Below are 18,516 nucleotides of genomic sequence, written 5' to 3'. Positions count from 1 at the left end.
GAAACTCTTTATTGTTGAGAATTGTTCTGGCTAACCTGGGTTTCTCTCTCTTTTTTTTTCCTGAGAATTGCTCTTTCCATGTCTGTGAAGAATTTTGTTGGAATTTTTATGGGGATTGCATTGAATCTGTAGATTGCTTTTGTTAAGATGGCCATTTTCACTATGTTAATCCTACCAATCCGTGAGCATGGGAGATCTCTCCATTTTCTGAGGTCTTCTTCAATTTCTTTCTTGAGAGACTTGAAGTTCTTGTCATACAGAACTTGCTTGGTAAGAGTTATATCAAGATATTTTGTACTATTTGTGGCTGTTGTACAGGTATTGTTTCCCTAATTTCTTTCTGAACCTATTTATCATTTGTATAAAGAAAGGCTACTGATTTGTTTGAGTAAATTTTATATCTTGCCACTTTGCTGAAGTTGCTTGTCAGATAGATGTAGGAGTTCTCTGGTGGAATCTTTGAGGTCGCTTATGTATACTATCATATCATCTACAAATAGTAACACTTTATTTCTTACTTTCTAATTTGTATCTCCTTGATCTTCTTTTGTTGCATAATTGTTCTAGCTAGAACTTCAAGTACACACACCCTTAACCTCCTAATTTGAGATAAGGCTCTCAGAGCTAGTTCATAGCTATTTCTTGAATTGTATTCCCAAGCCCTCAAAACAGGGTTCATCATTCACAAACTCAGTGCTCACTAAAATCTATCTGCAACCCGATCAGTGGTCACCACTCACAGTGTTCACTCATGTGATTTTGAGCTGCAAAACTCACACGTGGGGAAGGAAATTACATCAGTTCTTTTGATTGGTAGAAATGAGGGAGCAAGCTTTTCTTAGATCTTAACTACTATAAAGGAGAATAAACTGTCCTATCTCTCCCAACTGTGAGTGCATGTGCAGACATTGATAATGGAATCAGAAAAAGCTGCGGAGCAGGAAAAATTGAAATTAATTTTGTAAGAAAAATGATAAGATGTAAGAATGTCAACACTCACAGACACACACACATAGACACACACAGACACACACACATACACATACATACACACATACATACACACATACATACACACATACACACACACACCTACACACACATACACACACACAGTCACACACAGACACACACATAGACACACACAGACATACACATACACACACACCTACACACACATACACACACACACACATACACATACATACACACACAGACACACACACATACACACACATACACACACACACAGAAAAACACACAAGTTCACAGAGGACTTTTTTTCCCTATGATGTCATGATGGATGGCAAACAGACAGCTGACAACACATTCACCAAAAAGGCAAATATCATCAAATACACTCACATTCACACCTCGAGGATGCTACATGACCCCAGCATCATTAAAATCATAAAGACTGGCAAGGCCCAGTGCCAGCAACAAGAACCCTCCTTCCTGTCGGCAGAGATGCTGGCACAGTATGGCTATGCTGACAGACAGCTTGACAGTGTCTTACAAAATTAACCCAGAAACCCTCCACTCCTAGAAACCCACCCAAGTGAAATGAACATTTCCCTGTTACCAATTTAAAGTTAACATAACTAAAATGTCATCTTAAAGTTAATGGATGCTACATTGGCATAATGGAATAATATTTACAAGAAAGAAGAGATAATTGATTCAGGAAATAACATAAATCTCAGCTTCATTTGTCTAAGCAAAGGAGGGAAGAATGTGAAGGTATTGGAGTGTATTACTGATGCCATCTTATATCGCAAGAAGGGGAAAACTTTAAGATTAAAAAAAAATGATTAGCAGTTGCCAGTGGATGAGGTAGCTTAGGAGACAGGTTGAAACAGGGCCCTCTTCTGAGTGGTACTGTTTTGAAGGACATACCATGGAGTTATCAACACCCACAAAGGTACATTATAAAAAGGAGGGGACATTTCTTGACTTTTTAAGTCAAGATGTTGATGTCACGAGGATAGAACGAAGACTATATTTAACAATGTCAAAAGTGTATGGCTAAAGGAAGGAAGAGGAAAAAGTCAAACCATGTAACTTTGGAGAAGTTATGCTAGACTGGGCGGTGTCCTTGCTAAGGTGTGAGAGGTCAAGCTGCCTGCTCCTGATGCCACAGCGGTGCCTCTGCCAGGCTTTCCTGGGCGGGGCAGCTGCACCCCTTCCTACCAGGAGCCCAAATAAATCCTGCCTCCTTCATGTTGTACCTGTCCCACTGTTATTCACAAAATACAAGAGCAACAAATCTGAGTATTTTCAGGGCAGAGGAAAGAGTCATACATTACATGCAAAAAAGAAAGGAAAAAAAATTCTCAAAAAAGCCATCTGAGTCCAGTGCTAACTTGGCACCAGACATTTAAAGCAACTTAGCCAGGCTTCAATGTGGAGTGGAGCTCAGCCCTCCTCATGGGGGAAGCAGCAGGATGCAGGCTGCTGGGAAGACAAGTAGCCAATCCACAGTTCACTTGAGAGGAAAATCCGGCTTCTCTTCAGTCCTCAAGCAGCAAAACGGTGGCACATTAACCCCCTGCGTCCTTTCAATAATGTAGAAAGTAAATCTAAGTCACCCCACCCAATGGATATGAGGTTCTGCTGTAGAAAATACCTAGGTCAATGCCACCTGGCACTTTTCCACAGTCATTTTCTCCGTCCCACATTTTATTATTATGGTGTCTATGAAAAGGTCCCCTGCACCATAAGGAAAGTATGAAAAATGGCCACCAAGCATTCATCATTTTTGTAATATAAATAAATGTGTGGTATGGTAATAAATATACAGTGTTCTCTACACATTCATTATTGCAGTAAATATGTGAAAGGCGTTTCAGACCAGAAGGGCGTAATTCCAGCCATTTGCCCCCATTTGTCATAGGGAGATTTCCTTCCTGAGGGACTACACTGCAAAGTTTTGTGACTTTTAAAGAATAGACACATGGCGCGACGTGCCCGTAAGCCTCCTCCACTTGCCACTCCTCGTGAACTGAGGTGGATTATGTCATTCCCTCCGAAGCCTCATAACGAAGCCCGAAGAGTAATGACCCTGAAATGTGGCTTAGCTGAAATGGCTTTTGCAGTGCCAGCAAAAGATGACTCACACTTAGCTTGGGAGCTGCCTCTGAAAACTGCAGAACAAAGGGGAGAGGTAACGCACCACACAACTGTCACCTGGAAAGCCACCTTGGAAACGGGCATCTCACTAAATACAAACACATTAACTGACTGTTTTTATATTAATCATTCCATTCCATGTCAAATGATATCCCACTTCCTGGTTACCCCTCCACCAATCCCCTCCCCCCTCCCTCACCCCTTTTCTTGTATGAGGGTGATCACCCACCCACACTCTCCTGCCCCACTGCTCCAGCATCCCCCTACAATGGGGTATCAAGCCTCCCCGGGACCAAGGGCTCCCCCTCCCATTGCTGTCAGGCAAGGCCATCCTCTGCTACATATGTATCTGCAGCCATGGATCCCTCCAGGTACACTCCTTAGTTGGTGGTCTAGACTCTGGGAGAACTGGGTGGTCAGGCCAGCCTAGATTATTCTTCCAATGGGGTTGCAGTCCCCCTCCGCTCCTGCAGTCCTTCTGCGAGCTCCCCCACCAGGTTCCCTGAGCTCTGTCTGATGGTTGGCTCCAAGCGACCACGTCTGCATTGGTCAGTTGCTGGCCGGACCTCCTCAGGAACTGCCACACTAGCTTCCTGTTAGCAAGCGCCTCTTGACCACAGCAGCAGTGTCCGGTTTGGAGTAACTGACCTTTTTTAAATAAATGAGTGTTTTTGCCATGTAGAAGTCTGTTATGCACATAGTCATTTATAATATGCACATATATGTATAATTTATCCATTTATTCTTAGGGATAGATACGTCTACTTGGATCCAATGGCTCTTCCTCATCCCTTGGTTTTAATGATGTCAACAGTCTCAAAACAGGACCTTGGTTGAAGTTGTAATTCTGCTACCATTCGTTCCTGTGCTCCTAGGAATTAAGAAAACCACATTAAAAATATGTGGTGGTCTTGTTCATTTTTCTGTGCTGCCAGCAAAGTTCAGAAAACATCTGTGCACCTGTGTCCCTGCTGCTTCTGGGACAGGGCTTCCCGCCACTTCTCAGGGAAACTGTGTCCCTAGATGCCTTGTTAGGGAATTGGTCTTCGTATGCCTGGAGAATAGCTTTCTGTCAGCCTCTTCTACATCAATGGACCACCCAGTTATCATATTCCTCCTGGGCTATGTGTCAAGCTGCACATTTATTTTTCTTAATCTTTCCTCAGAAATCAATTCTGTGAGTCCCTTAATCATTTTTATTGATCTCGCTTGAATTTTCTCTAGGATGATGGCACCTGTCTGCTCCTGAAGTACAGGTGCTGTCTGCCTCACTTACTGTCACCGTCTCCACTCAGGTTCAACCAGGCTCCACAAATACTCAGCACAGAGCATGCCAGCTGATGTTTGCCTCAAAACAAAACAAAACAAAACAAAACAGCAGTTCTCCACAATTTGTGAGGCCCTACCCAACAGCTTGCGCCTTAACCATTTGGGCATCCTGTGCTGATTCTGTATCAGATCCCATTATAGACAAGACATCACCATTATTAAGTGAAGAGGTCCACTTCCCTGCCATGTCTATAAATTTCCAAGGCTTCATATCTACTTTCCACCAGGCGTCCTGCTTCTCTGCTCCTCACTGCTCCTCACTGAGCCTGCTGTATGTCAGATGAGCATCATAAGAGTGTGTCGAGAGAGAAATGATGTGCAAATTGTGTTCTCCAGAAACAAATCTCCTGCTTTGTAAAGGTGGCAAGCTTGTCGCTCGTGCAGATAAGTTGTGTGACTAAAACAGAGACCATTCGGAAAGTAACAGGAAAAGCAGGATTCTCAGTGGGTTGGTGGAAAACACAAATTATTCTGCAGGGAAAAGAGGTTGGTGATAGGCTGTGTCTATGGTGACTGTTCTGTTCTTGTGAGTACCAGCTGATGGTCCAAAAGTTTTTACTGTTGTTGTTTTGTTTTGTTTTTGTTTTTGTTTTTCTTTAAACTTAAGTATCATGAGAGACACAATTATTTGGGTATTTATTTACATATTATTTTGCATAACAAGAATTGGACCTAGATCCTCATGCATGCTAGGCAGGTGCACTACCCCTGCCCTGTGACCCAACCCTACATCGGCCATTTTTGTAGATACAGGAAGTGAGCCTGTGACTTTCCCTGGGCAGCCATGGACAGATATCCATTCGTCTTGGACAGGGAATGTGGCAGATCAAATTGAAGATCCTATCCAAGTCTCGTTCAGTGGACCCCTAAGTCTACTGGGGTCACTTCCAGGAGCGCTGATGCCAGCTGCAGCTGGAGTACCCATCCCACTGGGGCGATGGTTTACCAAGGCTCAGACTCCATCTGTCCAACTTGCAAAGAGCTGGGCTGAAGTCTCCCAGCAATGTTTTCTTCTTACTTAACCTCGGGGTGGGGCTCGTGGATATTGTTTCTTTTATGCACTGCCACCTCCCTCCTAAAGAGAGTGTTTCAATCTGAGACTAGGAGCTACACCAACGTCACAGAAACACTGAAAGTGCGTCTTGGTCAGAAGAGTCAGTAAACTGAGAGGTCGGAGTGCAGGGTGTAACCCCAGGTATGTCGCCTAAGAGTCTTTGTATTAAGACACTTCTCAGTGTCATAAAGAATCCCCCGTTTGGGAAGTAAGGGTGCGTTCAGGTAGATGAGGGCACTGGGAACACATGTATGGGACTTTTTATGAGTCAGGTTTTCCGCAGCATCATGTCAACCAACTTCAGAGAAGTACGCAATCCTGGGGGTGCAGTGGGGGGAGAATCAGCCAACTATGTGATGTTAAGTAATTTTTCATTAACTTGATAACAAAAAATAATAACTTGAAAGCATATTGAAGCCTCTTTTTAAAATCTGCGCTGGAGAGATGGCTCAGCAGTTGAGGGAAGTTGCCGTACAGTTATGAACAGGAAGGAGGTTTGGATAACAGCACCCGTGCACATCCTATGACCCTGGCTAGGGCTTGCTGGGTTATCTGGGAGGACCTGAGCCCAGGGTTCAGGGAGAGACCCTGCCTGGCACAAGGAAGTATGTAGAGAGTGACAGAGGATACGTGACACACTCTAGCTTTCAGGAGTATGCGTGAGTGTGTATGTCCACCTACACATACACCAACACAGATGTGAGCACACATGCATACATAAAAACGAATATACAAACAAATATTAAAATTCCGTGCCTAGAGAAATATTCCACTGGCTTTTGTGTTTGCCTTTCATTTTTTGGAGGGAGGGTCTCATGGGCCCAGTTTACTGTGAAGCCAGAGGTTGGCTTCAAACTCCTGCTCTTCCTGCCTTCACCTCCCAAGAGCTGGGATTGCAAGGGAGTACCATCACACCTGAAGATTCACTTTTATGAAAAAGAAAACTATTTCAGACCCCGCAAGTCTACCTTGAGAGCGGCTCACTCATACATGGACCCCAGCTTTTCTTACTCTTCATTGAGGCAAAACAACTCCCCAGGCAGAAGAGAGCTTCATTCTGGAAGGAGGAATTCAAAGGGAAGGGCAGCTGGCCCTAGGCTCTCCATCTGCCATGGCCCATTTGTCTTTGCGAGGAAATCAAGAGTCTCTATCTGCTCTATGTGAGATTGTCCGGCTTGGCTAAGCTAAAATCAAATCCATATGCATCAAATCTCCATGCTAAAATGAAAAGTGGTATTTCGGGGAGATTCGGTTTGTCCTCCAAAGGACAAAGCAATCATTCCTGAAACATGAACACAACATCCAGTGAGCAGTGAGGGGCAACCTCTAGTCAGCTCCCTCACAGCTGTGCCACGAGCTGAAGACCCAGTTCCCAGCTCTCCTTTCCAGAGTTCGGAGGCCCTGCAGGAGTGAGTTTTTTAATCTATGACTTAATGCCTGTTACTAAGTGATTCTGGCTGTGTCAATAAATGTGTTTGCAGCTCTAATTGTGTTAATGAATTGAACATAATTAAACTTACAACATGTCATGAGTTTCTTCTGGCAGAACTCAGTAGATTTTTCAGAAGGAAAAAGAAAATCTCTGTTGGAAAACAAACACACCACATAGCTTCAGGTGTCCCAGCACAATGTCTGCAGAAAGGGTTGAAATGAGGTGTTCAGGAGTTGGCTTTGTGAAGACTCCTTGGTGAATAAAACTGCACTCCATTTGCAATGTCAGTGGCCTCCTCTTTGGTGAAATCTGCAAGGCCAGAAGCTCCCTTAGGGTAGAAAAGATGTGCAATGATGACTAGTTTTGATTGTCTACTTGATGAGACTTTTTAATCACAACAGAAACGAATTTTTGGGTGTCTGTGAGAGAACTTCTTGACTGATATAACTGAGATAAGAAGACATACCCTAAATGAGAGTGAGTCCATGGGTCAGGCTCCTGAACTGAATAAAAGGAGAAAGCAAACTGAGCCCAAGCATCTCGGTGTCCTGCTGCTCATACCTCAACATCGTCGTGGAGCCAAAATCAGCCCCCCATATCCCCCAAGTTGCCTTAATCATGTATTTGATCACAGCAGTGAGAAAGGTAATCAAGACCATCTCTATCACTTTACCTTTGCCCTTATTCAATAAAGATCCACGCCTGAAAATGTCTTCCTGGTCACTATTTGTTGCTGCGGTGTAAACACCAAGACCAATGGTGGAGAAAGGGTTGGCATCAGTTTACAATTCCCCAGTCTGTCACTGAGGAAGTAAAGCCAGAAAGTAAAGCCGGAACTTGGAAGTGTGCAGAGGGCTGCTTCCTGCCTGCCTCACCGGGTGTGTTCAGCTAGCTTGTGTAAACAGCCCAGGCCAATCTGATCTAGGCATGGTGCTACCCACGGTGGTTCAGACCCTCTTACCTCAGTCATCCAGCAAGCCAGTCTGTCAGACAGTGCCACAGGCCAATCTGATGGAGGCAGTCATCAACTGAGGGTCCCTCTTCCCAGGTGACTCTAGTTGTGTCAGGGTGACAAAACCAATCATTAAAAGGGGAGTGGGGTATGGGAAAGGGCTCACTCACTTTCCTTTAAGAGTCTGGCTGCCCAGACTGACCATGCTCCAGTGAGGATATGGGCAACACAACTTGGACTTGGTTTTTAGTTTGTTTTTTGTTTGGCTAGTTTTGTGTTTTTCTTTTATTCCCCTGGGAGGAGGGAGTTCCAAGGGTGAGGTGGGGACTTAGGAGGACTGGAAATTGACAGTGCTTGGGGTTCATGATATGACATTCCCAAATAATAAAATATTATGAAAAATATATCATTACAAATTGTACCTTAACTTACAGAAATTTCATAATTGTATTAAATAATGAAATCCTTGTTGAATGTTAACCAATAATGGCTTTACTATTTGGGAAGAATTTGTGTGAGGTAAATGAGAATCAGAAGGTAGAAAATACTGTGTTACAAACAAAACAAAACAAAACCCCCAAATTAAAACCAGCCACACAAATGTTTTGGAGTGAATTCACTGGGAACTCAGAGAAGGAGGGACCATCATTGCGACTGTCATCGACCATGTATCTGATTGAGCTAGGATTGACACTATCCCATATAGGACTGAATTCAGTCCTCACAAAAGCCCAGGAGAAGCAGTTCCCTCCATTTGACAGGAGGAAGCTAAACCTCCAAGAGGTTGCCCTGCTGATCTTGAACACTAAGTATGGTACTGTAGATTCAAGTTCAAGTGTGCCTGATTTTCTTCCTGCCTCTTACACAGCTCCAGGCTTTCCAAAGGAAACATCACAGAGGTTAGGTTTACCCTTTGGGTCCAGTGTTGCCAAAAATGAAATAAAAAATAAAAAGTTACCAAGGGATTGTGAAGCAACAAATACTTTGCTGAGAATAGAACAAGGAAGCGTGTGTAACTTCAAGGAGTGCTGTGCTGGTGGCCTGTGCAAGGATGTGGACGGTAGCCACATCCCTGCCCTCCCATCTGCTGCAGTGCTCAGTGGTTGATCATTGCTGACAATGTTGGTTTGAATTATCCTTTTATGAAATATGACTGTCAAAAGAGAAACACCTTAAACTTGCAATACCTGAAAGCTTGGTTTGTGATAAAGAAAAAAAAATAAATCAAGACCTAGAGATTATCTATCACTTATGGGCACAAGGAGAGAGAAAGTGTGCTCCAGAAACCAGAAAGTGTATGCGTGTTTACTTCAGTTTTGCTAGAACATTCCCCAATAATTTTACAGGGTTACTAGTATGTTTTACTATTTTCATACTGGTGAAATTCTTAAGATAGAGAGATGAGAAGAAAGATGAAACAAAGGGCTCCCTATGTTGAAATAAACATAGTTTTATTTACAGTTAGTGAGCTCCTCGTCTGGCTGTGCCTGTTCTAGCCCAATGAGGGCAGCAGTGGCGCCATCGTCTTCATTTCCTCCCCACAAGGAAAGGAGCGGAGCATCACATGAGCAGGCTGTCCCACCATAAGCTCACACTCTCTAGCAGCCGGGCGCCCTTTGCAGGAAACAGAGAAAGTTACCCAGAAAGGGACAGTCAAAAAGCTCCCTCACAGGGAAACTCTGGCTTCCAGGGCAAGGGAAGATTGGATCCCACTCAAGACCTTCGAGTGGCTTTCAGAAAAGCCAGAAGAATGGGGGCAGCGCATGCGTGATTGAGCTATGGACTCACCGGTGAAGGAGCCCAAGAGAAAGTAGGAACCACACAGGCGACCAATGACCTGCTGAAGCGCAAATGGATGCTGCTGAACAAAGGGCCCAGTTGCTATAGGACCAGCACAACACAAATGATACTTTCGTCATTTATTGATCTGCTTATTTTTTTTATTGAGACGGGGTTCCACACTGTAGCCCAGGTTGGCCTCTTACTCAATAATCCTCTATTCTCAGCCTCCTGCCTGTTGGAATTACAGCCGTCCAGCACCATGCCAGGCCAAATGAGACTCATCAATCATTTCTTGAGGTTACTAGTTTTAATTGATTTTCCAGGCATAACCTTTTAAATAAGGGATAGTCTATTATCATCATTTGTGGATTCCATACTTGTGAGTCTGCCTGCTCACCAGAAATTACTTAAGCTTCAGATCATTCCTGTGCTTTCCCGGCCACTTGAGGACACACACAGGGTGGGCAAACCACAGCATTGGCTTGCACACTCCTTGATGAGCTCAGATGAAGTGTGCCTCACTTTCTTCTGCTATCCTCATGCACACCCAACCATGCTCTCCGTACAATCTTTTCCTCGGGCATCTTTTGACATTTGTGTGGTTTTGTTAGTAGCACCACTGAAGTTGTGATGTTGAAACACTACATCTACTGCTAAGCTCAAGAGGATGGACGTGTGTCCTATAGACAAATCAGTGAGTAAGATCGACTTTGTTCAGACATTTGGTATAGTGCTGTCCATTATGATTTCCACTTCAATGAAGCAAAGTGTGCGTGTGTGTGTGTGTGTGTGTGTGTGTGTGTGTGTGTGTACATTATATAACATATATTATACATGCAGTGCTTTTAAAAGAGAAACCACCAATAGAAATGATTATGTATTAATCGTTTGATGATCATGCTATGACTAGAAGCTCTTGGCAACTAACCCTGCACTTCCTTTAAGGTCAAAGGGTTGTTCTTGCTCGATGTTTACAACAGTTTCAAAGAATGCACCCAGTAAGTCTCAGAGGTCCATTCAAAGGCAGGGAATAAGAATTATTCTAGTGTAGTTTGGCCGGAGAGTGAGAAGTCGGGATAAAATTTTCTGTACTCTGAGACCTTGAACTAACATTAAAGAAGATAAATTCCAAAGCAGCCTCACTCTAAAGCTAACTTTTTCCTGCACGTGCAGATCTTAGGAATGACCAAAGTTAACATTTACCCCAGGACTCTCTAAGTTCCCCCACAGGCGGTGGGAAAGTACCTGGGAAGTTGAATCTGTAGGACAGGCAGGAGAGTGTGAAGGCAAGGGGAGGGGAGGCCAGAGAACTGACTGCCAACTTCTCGTCCCAACAAGAAGTAGTCACCCCATTTGTCCATAATTACTAGTTTTCCTATCTTAGAAGTGCATTGGAGAGAGCTAGATGGCTCAGCTAGAGGCACCTGCCCTCAAGCCTGACAACCTGATCCCTGGACCAATAGAGTGGAAGGAGAAAACAGACTTTAAATATTATCCTCTGACCTCCACATACCACACGATGGCACATGTGCACACATGTGTGAGAGTGTGTGCATGTAGACACACACACAATTCAGTCTTCAAAAGCGTGAGTCTGACCTCCACTTACCTGCCTGCGTTTAAACAACATATTTCTGCGCAATACTAGGGAACTCTTTCAGGATTCTTCCCTGTTACATGGGAGATAGAGTCAAACTGTCAGCTTTCAATGCAGAGACTTGGTAAGAAGGATGGGGCTGTGAACGTGTACGTGCTGATGGTGACACCTGTCCCATTAGATGACATTTTCCTGACTTTTTCTGGCTTACACTAAAGGAGAGAGATAGAACCAGCCCTCACAATGGAGCCAGAAAGATGCATGTGAGTTCTGCCTCTCTTGTTGAAAATGTGTTTGTCAACCTCGACCATGACAAAGTGCAGATAAGGGGACCGTGTCCATGAACACACACTCAGTGAGCTAATGCAGGCTTGGGGACCCTGTCTCTCTGGTCCGTAATTCTTCCTTTGCTCTCCTGGAGATTCACAGAGAACAATTAGGTCAGTCAGGCTATCGTAGAAAATTTCGCTATCCCTCCCCCACTGTCCACTCACAAGGCAGTAGAGAGCCGAAACGGGGAATTCGGTCAGGTGCCAGAAGCTCCCAAATGTGCCCACTTTGTGGACATCATGTCACTGTGTCCACTCCGAGGGAAGTTTCTCTGCGAAAGAGGGCTGAGCTGTCACCTCCGCTCAGACATCCTGTGCTCTCTGTCATGTCCATCACACATATGGTGCCTGGCAGGGTGCACCTCTACTCCGAGGCCCTTTCTGGAGAGCATCTGCTAACCCTGCCAACCTGATGCCGCCAACCTCAGCACCACCTTTTCCCAGGTTTCTTGCTGAATCAACCAATTAGCTGAAATCATCTCTGACTGCTTTGCACTGTGTCTTGTTAGAACATGGGCGGATGGGGACCTGGTAAAGTCTAAAAGTCACTCTTAAGAGGCAAGCTTCAGATCCCCCAGAGGCTGGGCTCGCCTCTGTCTTGCATTTAATAGTTAGCAATCTTGGGGCTTAAGTTTTCAGCATGGGTCCCGGAAGAATGCTGGACCAGAGTCTGGGGACTGGACTCATTGCCACTTTCCTCAAGGCATTTTTCTCAGGGATCTGTCCACAACCTAAACCCTAAACCACGCGATTCATTTAGGGGGGAAAGAATGAATTAAACAGCTCCCTGCTCAAGAGATCAATGTTGCATTTTATGAAAGATTATCTTTCCTTTAACAGCTGCACTTGAGCTTATCCTATCTCTGTGACAGTTCCCATACCTGCGTTCCCAGAGTCTCCCAATCAGAGGAAAGTTCAGGAGCTCCGTGCCATGCTGCCCATCACACCAACAGTCTAGGGCATCAGGCTCCTTGCCCTTTCCCTGTGCTTTGGCATGCTTGGGGGTGAGGGGCAAAAGTTCTCTTAGTGTCAGATTCCGCCCAACCATGGATAGTCTGTTTCCTTTGAAGTTCTTCTGCCCAGGTTCCAAATTCTTACCTGGATTTCTAAATAATTCTGAGGACACCCGGATGCTCATAAGACTGTAATCGTGAGGGGGACCAATAAAACCACACTCTCTAAGACACACACAAGGCTTCCATACGCTCCCGAATGGCCCTTTGGAGGGTATTTATTTGTTGTAAGTGATATAGTTCCATTATGAGACCACGTCTCACGACCCCTTGTGTTCATCCTTCAACCAAGAACCATTCTGGTTCTGTACCCACAGGATGCATCAAACACCTCTCTGTGTCATTTTCTCTGGAAAATTCCTGAAACTTTTGCAAGTGAAAACTTGACAATCCACGAAGCAAGCTACCATTTCGAAAGCGATGCCCACCATAACGATCTGCAAACTGCCCCCGCATCACAGTAGATCCCGTGGTGGAGTCAGAGAAGAAACGTGGGGGATAATGGGGGGTTTTCTCCGTTCTTAGAGTACTTCTCCCCACTAAGTAGATTAGTGCATATGGTCCAGCTGTGAAGAAATAGCTGCGGACTCCTAACTTATTATTAATTAGGCTCATTAAAATGCAAGTAAAGAACGTTGCCTGGGTAAACAATACCTTATGTCAAAAAGTCATTACTTGACAAGAGCAAGTCTTCTTAACTAAAGTCATTACCCATACTTGGTTGAGGGGTTTTTAAGGCTCCATGGGTGCCAGTTAACTACTTTTGACTGACATCAAGGACAGACACGCCGAGCTGAAAGGAGCCAGTGGTATGGCACAGCAATTCTTTACACATCATTTCAAAATACGTCTGTGGGAGGTTAAAGGTTGACAGCCCAATGACAGGCCTTCTTCAACTGTGGCGGTGTCACAGCAGGAGCACGTCAGGAAAATTTCCTCAGCTCCCCTGAATGTCTTACATGTTCACATTTCTTTTCCTGTCTTCCTGGTTTGGAGGTTCTGACAGCATTATGACAAACACCTGGAAAAGACAAATGTGCAGTATCCCTGCTGGAGGAGAAAGACACCTGCCCCGGAGTGGGGAAGTCTCTCCTGATGCTCGACCAGATTGGAGAAGAAAGGAGGCTTGCGTGGGTCCAAAGGGATGTCACACAGTGGCCCCACCAGCCATCATCCCGCGCTTGGCCAGGATGTGTGCGGGTGAGCTGTGGCCTGCAGCCACTGGAAACACGCTCTACAGTCTGAGAGAGAGAGAGAGAGAGAGAGAGAGAGAGAGAGAGAGAGAGAGAGAGAGAGAGAGAGAGCGCACGGGCTACACACAAGGAAGATGCACAGAGTCAGCTTGGTCCTTCTGTGGATGGGAGAACACAGAGTTTCAGTGTCAGACTCTGCCCTGAGGGTGGCAGGGGACCATCCCCAGGCACAGCCTTATCTCTGAAGTCCTTTGCTGGGCAGCTGCAGCAGTGACAAGCACACACAGGCGGCTGACTTTCAGAGTTCTGGCATGTTTGTCTGCCTTTAAAAGTCTGTGCACGCTTGCAAGTAAATCACTGCGGGGATGTGGGCTCCGGCCTAAATGGATCAAAAGCGACCATTGACAGATGCTGAAATGAGTGTCTACCTTTAACAGTGGGTCAATTGATAAGTGTCTGACCTAGACTCTTGACTGACACGAAGAGCTGTCAGGAAGTAATCTTCTTTCGTGGTGATGACAATGAGTCAAGGCAAGAGAAGAAAGAGGGAAGAGAAACACAGGGAAGGAAGGCTCTCACTCCCTGGTGAGCACATTACTGCCCCCTCAGACCCACCCCACGCAGCAGCATCTTTCATAATAATGGTCCATACTTGGGCTGGATGAAAGACAGAGCAGGACCATGAAGTCTAGAAGTCCAGCAATGGGACTTGGGAAAAGCTACCACTTGCCTTAATCAATGCATTGTTCCTGATACCAGTTTAATACTATTCCAAAGTGACTACAGAAAAATGCTAAACATAAGGCAGAATTGTCCCATGTTATATAGAAAGGTTGCAATTTGAGTATTGATGTTGTTGTTTTGAGACTGGGTCTCACTGTATACTGTGAAGCCCTAACTGGCCTGGAACTTAATATATAGACCAAACCAGACTTCAATTCACAGAGATCCTCCTGCTTCTGTCTTCACCCAAGGACTGGGACTTAATTAAGGCATGTACCACCATGCCCAGCAACTGCCTCTTTTTTTTTCCATGTGTACATCTGTGCTTGTGTGTATGCATGTTCACATATGTTAGGAGCTGGTGTGTGCACATTTATTTGAAAGCCAAAGGTTGATGTGCCTTCCTGGTTGGGTGACTTCTTGGGCTGGTCTTCTTGGGTGTGTCGAGACTGATTCTCTCCCTTGATGCCAGGGCTTGTTGATTTAGCTGCTCGAGGAACCCTCTGTCTCTTCCTCCTGAGGAAGGATTTCAGCAAGGCCCTTATGCCCATCCTGCATTTAAATGAGCACCGGGACTCCCACGGCAAGCCCTCACAGCTGTTTGGCGAGTGCTTTACACACGGAGTCACTTCCACAGCCTGAGTTTGTCATCCTGAATAGAGGTGCGCGCTGGAGCGGTAGCAGGATCCCAGTATATCAATCTCTGGTGCTCCTGACTAGTTTAATTGACTTGCTATTTATTTTGTTGGATTAGGGATTGAACCCAGGGCCTTCAGCTTGTCAGCATACGTCCCATGTGCTTGCACTTTTTATTTTGCGCAAGGATCTTGGTTCAACCCAGCTCAAGCCGGCTTAGTGTGAGCTGACACTGGGGGAAACCAGCTTCACATCCACTTGCCTCGCCCCAGTAGGTAAGTGGAGTTGCAGGGCTACTCCAGGTCAGCTGCACTGTTTCCATTTAGCATTTGATCACAACCTCCGTGACAGGCTGTGTACTATTTTTGTGATATCATTTACTGCGTACGCGAATCCAACTAACATCTTGAAGGTTGCTTCCTCTAAAAGAAGCTCTTTCTTCCCATGTCAAAAGCTGTGGCTTTGTATTCGGATGTCCAGTCCTGGGTTGAGATGGCGTAGCCTGACAACCAGGACTCAGTTGTTGGGTTGCAGTGTCTGCCAGAGTCCACACAGATGCCTCTCCTAGATCTATCTCTCTCTCTCTGTCTCTCTCTCCCTCTCTCTCTCTGTCTCTCTCTCTCTTTCTCTGCTTGAGAAGATGGCCATTTGAAGAAGTCTATGAATGGACTGATACCCTCAGCATGCTTACAAATCTTCACGTGCACATGTGCCTCAGAAGAGAACCAAGTCTCTTGTGTTTCCCTTAGGTACAACAACTAATGAAGTAGTTTAAAAACTGTGAAAAAGGGAGAGCCCACTTGAGACCCACTCACAACTGGTAACCAAGCCCTTACAACAAACCTTGAGAAGATAACTACTGTACTTGTAACCTGAGGAGTCATGATAATAGTCAAGAAAGAAGTCAGTTAGCACCTGCAATTAAGCATTGACGTCAGAGTCCACGGCCTGTGCACGTCAGCATTCCCGGACAACTCTGACTGGCTACAGAAGCTCAGTGACTGAGAACCGTTTCACCTCAGTGGACAGTGTTTCCTCTGTGTCCCTAAACCATTTGTGCCTTCCCCCACCCCCAGACTGGAAGAAAATTACCTTTCACAAACCTCATCTAACTTTCTCCTGAGCCAGTACGCATCTCTAGTGACATTGGTAGTGTTTCCCTTCTGTGTTAGAGCAGCATGCTGGCTCTCCTCGTGCTTCCCTGACCTCCCCTCCCTCTCCATCACACACTGACACCTCGAGCCCAAATTTGCATCACCTCAGGAAACTCACAGCTAATTTCATTATTTTCAAGAGAAAAATGCAAATCAAGCCAGACAGCTGGTGCTCTCCTCGAGGCTGAGAGTGATGGAGGGGCCGAGGCCCACCTCATCAGAGGCCTGCACACCCGCCTGCTCAGACAGGCCATGGAGGGCGGGAAGTACGAGGCTGCAGGAGCAGCAGGAACAGATGGCTAGGAGGGGAAAGATGGAGGAGCCCGGCTTGCTGGAGAGGCTGAGGAAAGGTGGAGTGTCAGCTGCTGGGCAGTCAGACGCGGTGCACGGGACAGGACGGACATGTGGTAGCTTTCAACAGCACTGTCGCCTTCAGAGCGGTGGAGCCCTGTACCCAGCTTCCTGGCACAGTCTGCCAGCGGCAACCCGGACTGAATACTTTCATTTTGCGCAAACTTGGACGCGCTCAATAGAGATAATTATGGGGAGGCACTGGGGGATTGTTCAGGATAGCCCTTACTTTGCAAACAGGAGGGCCTGGGTTCAATTCCCAGAATCCAAATAAAAAATACTAAGTACGGTAATACGTCATTGTAATCCTAATGGTGAGGAAAGAGTCAAGGGGGTCCCCCTGTGAGCTGGCCAGCCAGTCTAGCCTCATTGGTGAGCTCCCGGCAAAGGAGAGACCCTGTTCCAGGTTTCTTAAGAATGGTGCATGGGGTTGTCCTTTGGCCTAACCACACTGGGCATTTATGCATGTGTGCGCATGCGCGCACGCAAGCCAATGGAGAAGGGAGAGCTCTTTGCTTGTGCGCCAAGTGAATTTCAGTCTGCTAACACAAGTTACACAAGACATCTGACTTTATTTTACTACCACTGAACTTAGTTTAATTTTATTAAATACTGTGCTGGAGAGCTTTAAGTCAGCTCGACACATGCTAAAGTCCTGAAGAAGCAACTTCAATCCGGAAATGTCTTCGTAAGATCCGGTTGTAGGGCATTCTTTAATTAGTAATTGATGGGCAGGGTCCAGCCCACTGTGGGTGCTGCCATCCCTGGGCTGGTGGTCCTGGTTCTATAAGAAAGCAGGCTGAGCAAGCCACGGGAAGCAAGCCAGTAAGTAACATCCCTCCATGGCCTCTGCATCAGCTCCTGCCTGAGGTTTCTGCCCTGTTTGCGCTCCAGTCCTGACTTCCGTCTGTGATGAACAGCGATGTGGAGTGTGAGCTGAATAAACCCTATCTCTCCTCCCTATCTCTCCTCCCTTTCTCTCCTCCCTATCTCTCCTCCCTTTCTCTCCTCCCTATCTCTCCTCCCTTTCTCTCCTCCCTTTCTCTCCTCCCTATCTCTCCTCCCTTTCTCTCCTCCCTATCTCTCCTCCCTTTCTCTCCTCCCTATCTCTCCTCCCTTTCTCTCCTCCCTTTCTCTCCTCCCTTTCTCTCCTCCCTATCTCTCCTCCCTATCTCTCCTCCCTTTCTCTCCTCCCTATCTCTCCTCCCTATCTCTCCTCCCTTTCTCTCCTCCCTATCTCTCCTCCCTTTCTCTCCTCCCTTTCTCTCCTCCCTTTCTCTCCTCCCTTTCTCTCCTCCCTATCTCTCCTCCCTATCTCTCCTCCCTTTCTCTCCTCCCTATCTCTCCTCCCTATCTCTCCTCCCTTTCTCTCCTCCCTATCTCTCCTCCCTTTCTCTCCTCCCTATCTCTCCTCCCTTTCTCTCCTCCCTTTCTCTCCTCCCTATCTCTCCTCCCTTTCTCTCCTCCCTTTCTCTCCTCCCTATCTCTCCTCCCTTTCTCTCCTCCCTATCTCTCCTCCCTTTCTCTCCTCCCTTTCTCTCCTCCCTATCTCTCCTCCCTTTCTCTCCTCCCTTTCTCTCCTCCCTTTCTCTCCTCCCTTTCTCTCCTCCCTTTCTCTCCTCCCTTTCTCTCCTCCCTTTCTCTCCTCCCTTTCTCTCCTCCCTTTCTCTCCTCCCTATCTCTCCTCCCTTTCTCTCCTCCCTTTCTCTCCTCCCTTTCTCTCCTCCCTATCTCTCCTCCCTATCTCTCCTCCCTATCTCTCCTCCCTATCTCTCCTCCCTTTCTCTCCTCCCTTTCTCTCCTCCCTTTCTCTCCTCCCTATCTCTCCTCCCTTTCTCTCCT

General features: G+C 46.0%; 1 long non-coding RNA gene across 3 annotated transcripts; it reads right to left on the bottom strand.

Annotated features, from left to right (window-relative positions):
* Positions 1-3,854: 3,854 nt before the first annotated feature.
* On the bottom strand, positions 3,855-17,347 carry LOC102548113 (uncharacterized). 3 transcript variants are annotated; one of them, XR_005492727.2, is made up of 4 exons: positions 12,486-17,347; positions 7,906-7,998; positions 7,033-7,253; positions 3,855-4,000 (listed from the first exon to the last, which is right to left on the bottom strand). It is a non-coding gene; the product is annotated as an uncharacterized LOC102548113 (long non-coding RNA). The 3 variants fall into 3 exon arrangements; XR_595613.4 differs by having other exon boundaries at positions 7,033-7,272; positions 12,486-17,333; XR_005492726.2 differs by lacking the exon at positions 12,486-17,347 and adding an exon at positions 11,770-12,464 and having other exon boundaries at positions 7,033-7,272.
* Positions 17,348-18,516: the final 1,169 nt, after the last annotated feature.

Source organism: Rattus norvegicus, chromosome 13 (genome assembly GCF_036323735.1).
Source record: "Rattus norvegicus strain BN/NHsdMcwi chromosome 13, GRCr8, whole genome shotgun sequence".
NCBI classification, from domain to species: domain Eukaryota; kingdom Metazoa; phylum Chordata; class Mammalia; order Rodentia; family Muridae; genus Rattus; species Rattus norvegicus.
This window is presented reverse-complemented; position numbering and strand designations above follow the sequence as displayed.